Genomic DNA, 8,623 nt, shown 5'->3' with positions numbered 1-8,623 from the left:
TAAATGCTTGTATACTTTGTAATGCACTGAACATAGATGTCTAAGGTCAAAAGTTGTAAATCAATTATTCATCATTTCAAAATTATTCGTAAAGATGAAATGTCGAGTCATATGCTCCAAAGTGAATACTTGTATCATATTTGCTCAAGGGTAGTCTTTTCCAATTCTTGTTTTTGTCTGTGTTGGTTAAAGACAAGTAATGACTTAAGTGTGAGGGAGTTTGATCTATCATAATTCGATGTAGTAGATTAAAGTAATTTGTGCACTTTAGGATCTTGGAAATAAGCATTATTATTAGGTTTTACTTATGTTTTAGTAAGTTTAATTAATTCAATGAAATGTACAAATCGAGAATTTTATTGAGCTTAGGGTCGAATGAGGCCTAAGGGTAAGCTAATGAACATTGTAAGTTTGTAAGAGACCATTAGAAGGCGTGCTAAATCGACACTGGTCATTATGTAACAACACGGAGGGTTTGATGTCACAATAGAGGGAATAAAATGGAGGAATTCTGAGACTGCCTTCGATTTCACAACATAGCCTAAGGGTGTCATTACATACCCCTAAAGACATCACTAAAGAAGAGTATACTGACTTTTATATCATGACACGGGTCCTGATGTTTTCTATCACAAATAATAGAAGAGCAGATGAAAGATCTTGAATGTAAATTGTTCAAACAATGAATGATATATGACAAAGCAGCAAATTTTAATATGGGAAAAGGTGGTGAGTTAAGATTCATGGATAGAATGTTTGTACTAGTTGGAAATGCGTTGAGAAAAGAGTCGTTAATAGAAGCTCATCAGAGACCTTTTTCACTCCATTCTGAGAGCATCAAAATGTATAGAGGTCTGAAAAGCTCATATTGGTGGCCTGGTATCAAAAGACAAATTTCATAGTATGTTTCAAGTTGTTTAACTTGTCAGAGAATCAAAGTTGAACATCAGGTACTTTCATATCTTTTAGAAATTCCATAGTGGAAATGGGATAGAATTACTATGGATTTTGTATTAGGTTGGCCCTCGGTCCTTCTAAGAAGAATTATGTATGGTTAATAGTAAATTGGCTTACTAATTCAGCTCATGTTTTTCCTATAAATACTACTTATTATTTGGAAAGGTTAGCTGAACTTTATATTGCTGAGATTGTACACCTTCATGGAATTCTTTCTTCCATAGTTTCTTTTAGAGATCCATGTTTTACCTCTAGGTTTTGGAATCAGTTACAGCAACTTTTAGGAACTAAGCTACAGTTTAGTACTGCATTTTATCCTCCAAACAGATGATCAATTTGAAAGAGTTATTCAAATTGGGGAAGATACGTTGAGAAGATGTGTAATTGATTTTGGATTAAATTGAGAAATGTATGTTCCTTTGGTTGAGTTTGCTTATAATAATAGTTTCCATGCTAGTTAGAAAATGTCTCCATTTGAATCTTTGTATGGTAGAAGGTGTAGAACACCTATTTATTGGAAGGAGCTTAGCGAAAAAAAGTTAGTGCGTCATGAATTAGTACGAGAAACTAAAGAGAAAGTTTCTATTATTCAAAATCATTTAAAGAATGCACAGAATAGTCAAAAAGGTTTTGCAGATCTAAAAAGAAAAGAAAATTCATTTAAAGTTAGGGATAAGGTATTTTTAGATGTCTCTCCTTGGAAGAAAACAATCAGATTTGGCTAGAAAGAAAAATTATGTCAAAGGTTTGTAGAACCTTATGAAGTTCTTGAGAAAGTTGGACCTATAGCTTACAGTTTGGGTTTTCCTTCTGAGTTATAAAATATTCACAACCTATTTCATTTATTTATGTTGACAAAGTATAGATCAAATCCTAATCATGTTGTACAAATTGAAGAGCTAGAGGTTGAACCAAACTTGTCTTATGAAGAAGAGCCTATCAGTATTGTAGCAAGAGAGACAAAAGAGATGAGAAATAAAAAAAATTCCATTAGTAAAAGTTCTTTGGAGAAATCATAGTACTAAACAAGTTACCTGGGAAAGAGAAAGCCAAATGAAATAGCAGTATCCATAGTTATTTTCAGGCATGAATTTTGGGGAAAAAATTTCTAAGTGAGGGAGAGTTGTAATAGCCTGCCTGAAAAAGTCTCTATACCTACCCAAAAATAAAAAGTGTTAATGGTTACATTTTGAGTTCGAAAAGTTCAAAGCAAGGTACAGTTGCTGATTCTAGAATAGAGGTCGAGTATATTGCAGCTAGTGAAGTTGCAAAAGAGGCTGTTTGGATCAAGAAGTTCATATTTGAACTAGGGGTTGTGCCTAGCATCTTAAATGCTATATAACTTCATTGTGACAACAACGAAGCCATTGCATAGGCAAAGGAACCCAGTCCTCACCAGGGATCCAAACATATGCTTAGGCGCTTTCATCTCATTCAAGAAATCATTGATTGAAGAGATGTGGAAATTTGTAGAGTACCGACAAATCATAATATTGTTGATCCACTAACGAAGCCTCTGACACAGTAGAAGCATGATTGTCACACTAAGTCACTTGGTATTAGATATATGAGTGATTGGCCTAAGTGCTAGTGGGAGATTGTTAGGGTTTGCCCAAAGACCAATCGTTAGATTATTGTAATCACATATTCATTCAACATCGTTTATTAAAAAAAAAGGCATTGCCATCGTAATTTTAGTTTCACTTTCTACGTGTATAAAAGAAACTAATTTATAATAATGTCCCGTGAATAATATGGTTATTCTTAAAAGGTCCTTAATTAAGTATTATTGTAGGCTTGGGAAAAAATTATGCATTAAGACTAATATTTAGTTGATTGATGACAAACTATTTAGTTAGAGAATGACATATTGGACTTACTTGTTGTAACACCGTTTTCAATTAAATCAAAACACTAGTTTTGGGACCATAAATTTGATGAGTAAATTATTATTTTATTATTATTCTAATGTCTATGGGATGTTAGTAAGTCGTATTAAAATTTCATTTAGAAATTTTGATGTTTGCATGATTAATCAAGTAAAAGGACTAAGTTGTAAAAATAAAAAAAGTAGAGTTCTTTTAGTTAAAGGTATCAATTAGCTATGAAACTCTAAAGTGAATGGATTTAATTGGCAATTAGACCAGTCAAAATGTTAGTGGACTTTTATGGACATAGAATTAAGTGATTTTAATGTTAAAAACAAAGGTTAATATGGTAATTAATAAATTAAACATAAAACAAATAAAAGAACAATAAATTCTCATCTTATTTAGATTAATTCTCCACCAAAAATAGGGTAAGAAAACCCCATTAAAGAAGCTTGAAGGTACAGTGCAGCTCTTTTGCTTGCATGTAAGTGGTTTTGAGTCTGTTTTTAATGATTTCTATATTTTTGATGTCGTTGTACCTTAATATAGCTAGCCCGGGTATCAATTTGTAGAATTGTTGAAGGATGGCAGACTTACCAAGAATGCTTTTGTGTGATTCTTGATATTTACTGATAGTTTATGAGTCCTTGTTGATAAATAAACAAGTTTTGTAAACTGTTTTTTGATGAAAATTGCATTTAGGGATTTGTTTGTAAAAAATAGTAAAAATTCATGTTAAATTTATGAAATTATGATTTGTATGGATTGATTTAAGTCTTTATACAATTTGGCTAGCTTGATAAGAGGATTAAAATGCTTAAATTTCAATTTCTAAGCTTAAGGACTAATTTGTGAAAAGTTAAAATGTTAGGGGCAAAATAGTAATTTTGAAAAATGAAGTGTGGGCTAAATAGAATGCTACGGATATTAAATGGATTAAATTTGTCTATTTAGATCAAGATAGACCACGTACAAATCTAGATCGTGGAAAAGCTAAAGCTTCGGATTAGTCGATTTCATTCCCACGCCCTAGTCGTCGAGGTAAGTTCGTACGTACGGATTACTATATTTATGTTATGCAGTTATATGTTATTATATGTTTATAATGCTATTGAACGATGAAGACTCAAATTAATGCAATGACAATTATTGAGTCCCTGTTGAACCTTAGGAATTTGTAGGATACGAAAGACTAGTTATTAGGGATTTCATGATTCGGGTGCTGGTCTTGAATGTCCTACTGATGGCCGAGGTCTTCCATTTTTTGCGGATACTCCACAGCTTGTGTGAGCAGCATTGTGTAACTTACATTTCGACCCACAACTCGTTTGAGAAGGCCCATTCACAGCTCATGTAAGCAATGATGTAAATGAAAGGTTATGATTATATGTTTAAGCACACTTTGTGTGAGCTTTCCTGAGTATCCGATGATATTCTAGATGATTTAATGGGCATGAAAAGGAAAGGAAACGGTAAGTGTTCAAAAGAACTATATCATGTACTTATGAAAAGAAAATGGTGAATTAAATGGTATGAGCAAATATGTAAGTTACTTGTTATGGATGAACTCATTTGAACCATGTATAAATGCACAAACTTGTGTATTTGTTGATATAGGCATTATGCCATGCTTATGGTATTAGTTGATGCTTTAATTATGTTGTTTACATTATGCAAATGAAATGGTAAGTTATGTTTCGTGTTCTATGACTTACTAAGCATTATGTGCTTACGTAGCTTTCTTTCCTATGTTTTATAGGTTATCAGAAGCCCGATCAGTTTGGAAGCTCGTCGGAGATCTATCACACTATCCAACATTAATATCAGTAGTTTTTAATGTTTTGACCAAAGTTATAATGGCATGTATAGGTGAACCTATAATGATGTTTAGTTGAATGCTTAGATGTTGATTTGGTATGTATAAGTTGATTGGTTTTGTACATTTGATGCCTTACTAGTTTGTGTCAATATTGTTGTGTTGTTGTATGTTTGAATGAATCAAATGGAATGATTTTGTGATGGAATGGTAATGGTCAAATTGTGGTATATTTGGTAAGTTTTGAATATATAGTTGATGAATGAAAAGTGGTAAAGTTTGCATGTTTAGGTAAGTTTGGATGTTTGAAATTAAGGTGCCTTGAATGACATATTGTTTAGTTGATTTTAGGACTTTTAAATTGTTCATTATATGTATGTTTTGGTAGTTTTTGATGTCTTAATTATGTGTACAAAAGGCCTTTAGGTTTGTGCATGGTTTTGTGTTGGTAATGGCTTGATTTTGGGTAAATTTGTGTCCACACGGCCTAAGACACGGACGTGTGACTCAGCAATTTGTGACACACAACCTGGTGACACTGTCGTGTGTCCCTTGTAGGTTCTATTGCATGCAAGTCAGTTAGATACACGGCCTTGCACACGTGCGTGTGAGGATATTTCTAGAGTCACACGGCCTAGCACACGGGCATCTGACACGGACATGTGACCCTATTCAGAGAGTTACACGGGTGAGGACATGGGCTAGAACACGGCCGTGTGTCCCTAGTTCGAAGGTTACATGCCTTGAGACATGGGCGTGTGTCTCAGCCGTGTGAGGCATACGGGCTGGCCACACGGCCATGTGACCCTTTTAGTCAATTTTTTCTAACTTTTTCTTATACTTTCCAAATGTTTCCGGTTTAGCCCCAGATTGTCTCTAAGGTGTTTCTAAGGCATCGAGGGCTCGATTTGGGGATGATATGTATGTGAATGAATGTTTTATAATATGTTTTCGATTATGTATAAAATGTATGTCGTATTATTTCATTTGTATAATAATGCTCCGTAACCCTATTTCGGTGACAGGAACGGGTTAAGGGTGTTGCACCCACTATAAGTATGTTTCTTGGATTATTATATAATAGTCACAACATTGCTCATAATGATAACTATGTATACGATCCTTAAACTAGAGATTATCATTTTCCCAACATAATGACTTGTATATTTTGATACAATCAAACGCCTACTATAACAGGTTTTACTATAAAGACCGATGTTAGGTATGCCACAATCTACGTAGTGGGATATGATTGATCAAGATAAGATTTGTCCCTCGTACATAACGGGAGCAATATCTTAAGTCACTTGATGAAGTGAGACTAGAAATGCATGGCCATGCTCAAATAAGTTAATATGAGATATTACACTTATTTCTTTATTGTAGTATACTTTGGGGTTCAAGAAACATGAGATTGAACTTTGCAAGTGTGACTATTTCAGGACTTGTGTCCAATAAAGATATAAAGGACAAATGGATATAATATATGAAAATTTATCACAAAAAGTTTATGTCGAACCACGACTTCTTATAACATGGGTAGCGATGATGCATTGGTAGATGCCACTATTTTCTTGTAACGTTATAAGTGTTCTAGTATTACTACCAATGTTACAAGAGCCTACAAGGCCTGTAACAACCCTATAGTCAGGGGTATCAAAAAGTGCATTTTTGGGACTCCATTTTCGTAAGTTGGACTCGTAAATATTTTTAACAAATATTTACGAAATTAGTTGTGCAGTTAATTAGATTTTAGTTAAGTGAATTTGCATGAATTAATAGTTATTATAGTATAAGGACTAAATCACGTTTAGGGTAGAAGTTGAATTATGATTTAAAATAATTAAAAGGACTAAATAAGTAATTATGCCTTTGTTCCATTAATTGGATGGCATTAATGATTAGTACATATTTATATATATGTAAACTTATTATATATTATAATAGTTAAAAGTTAAAGTATGTATATATGTATTATATAATATATATGTTATAATAATATGAAATAAGCATATATGTATGTTTTTTTATAATAAAAAGAAAAAGAAATAATAAAAGATAGTGGAAAGGAATGAGAACATGTAAAAACAAAATAGGAAATAAAAGAAAGAAGAGAAGAGTGGGACGACAACCTAAGGGATTCAAACCTTTCAATTTCAATTGGTTAGCCAATTTAGTCCCTTTTTTTGTAATTTTTTATATAATTCGAATTCCGGTGTTTAGTACTAACCCAACCATGTGGAAATTTTAGCATTGATTAAGATTTTAGATGTTATTATTATTGAATAGTTTTAGTATTATTGATTAAATTGATAGATTTTTAAGCTAGAAACGGGAAAGGATTAAATTGTAGAATAAATTATAATTTGAGTAATAGGGATTAAATTATGAAAATTTGAAATTTAGGGTCTACTTGAAAATAGGGAGTTAAATTTAGCTGAAAGTGAAATTAGTATAAAATATATGATTAAATATGAAGAATAAAAATTAGTCTCATTTAGGGACTAAATTGGAATTTTAGCAAATGTTGAGTAAAATTGAAATATTTAATGTGAAAGTGAATTGTGTTTTATTGATGTATTTTTATTGTTTTAAATCAATAGCTAACGTTGTATTGGAATCTTCAACTAAAAACGGGAAGGATAAAATCGACATTGAATAGCTCGGAATCCACGGTTTGTATTTATATAATCCAAACCTAGTTGTTAATTATTGTATTTTGATTTAATGCATATGGTAAGTGGTTGAGGTGAGTATTTTGGCACTTTGATAGTGAATCAAAATTATAGTTGATTGAAATGGATTGAATTGGTATATACATTATGAATGTATTGATTATTTGAATTCAAACGAGTATATATTTAAATGTGATAAGGTGCATATATGAAATTTGAAAATTGGATGTATTTGTAATTGAATTGAAACCCTATTAACTATTTAGGGCTAAGTTAGATATAGATTGCATGCCGTAGGATAAGAAGAGTTTAGGGATTTGTTCGACTTTGAGTCGATGAGGCACTAGGTGCCAATTTGCTTTGGTTTAACCGATGAGACACTAGGTGTCAATTTATATAGTGCTGGGCGTAGTTATTACTTCAGATTTATCTGATGAGGCACTAAGTGCCAAACTAGTGTGTTGGTTGGATTTGTGTATCCGTCCAAGTTTGAGTCGTGTTAATAGGGGTAATTTAATAATAAAGTTCTTCAATCAATATTGAATGGCATGGTATGTGAAATTGAAATGAGATGCTGAAATTGAAATGAGAAAAATGAGATATGTTGTGATTAAATGAAATACATGAGTTATGTACTCGAAAATTGAATATGGAATGAATAATGCCATTGTATAAACAAATGTGGATTGATATGTGAAAAGCTAATTATATAGCAAGTGATGTGAATTGAGATATTTGTTAAACAAATCAAATATGATAGCATGTGAAAATTGAGTATGGAATGAAATGATATGGTAATATGCATGAATTTGAAATGATGGTATATGATAATTGTAAGCTTAGACAATAGTATGTTCGTATAATTCAAATTATGCATTCTTCCATCATTATGTCTTTAATTGTTAGGATTATAGAAATATCACTGAGTTTTACTCAGCGTACGGTTTTGTTTTCCTTGCACAGGTAAGGTATTTTTGTTTTGATCACCGATTCAACATCCAACAACGATCCTGATCTCAAATGTGGTGATGTTTACCTTTTGTGATGGCATGTACCTAGAATGTCTTATTTAATAGTTATTTTGTGGATGGATTGTAAAAGGAGTTATAAGTATAATGTTGTTTGAGTATATAAGTATATGTTTGTGTTTGGAGCCATAATTTGGCATGTTGATTTGAACCAAGCCTTGTTAGGTGTATGTGAATTTAAGTTTGATGTTTTAGGTAGTTATAAGCTAGGCTAAATTGATTGATTTTGGCATGATTAAAATCTTGAATTGAATGACGCATTGATGATATGTTTTG

Source organism: Gossypium raimondii, chromosome 2 (genome assembly GCF_025698545.1).
Source record: "Gossypium raimondii isolate GPD5lz chromosome 2, ASM2569854v1, whole genome shotgun sequence".
NCBI lineage: Eukaryota > Viridiplantae > Streptophyta > Magnoliopsida > Malvales > Malvaceae > Gossypium > Gossypium raimondii.
This window is presented reverse-complemented; position numbering follows the sequence as displayed.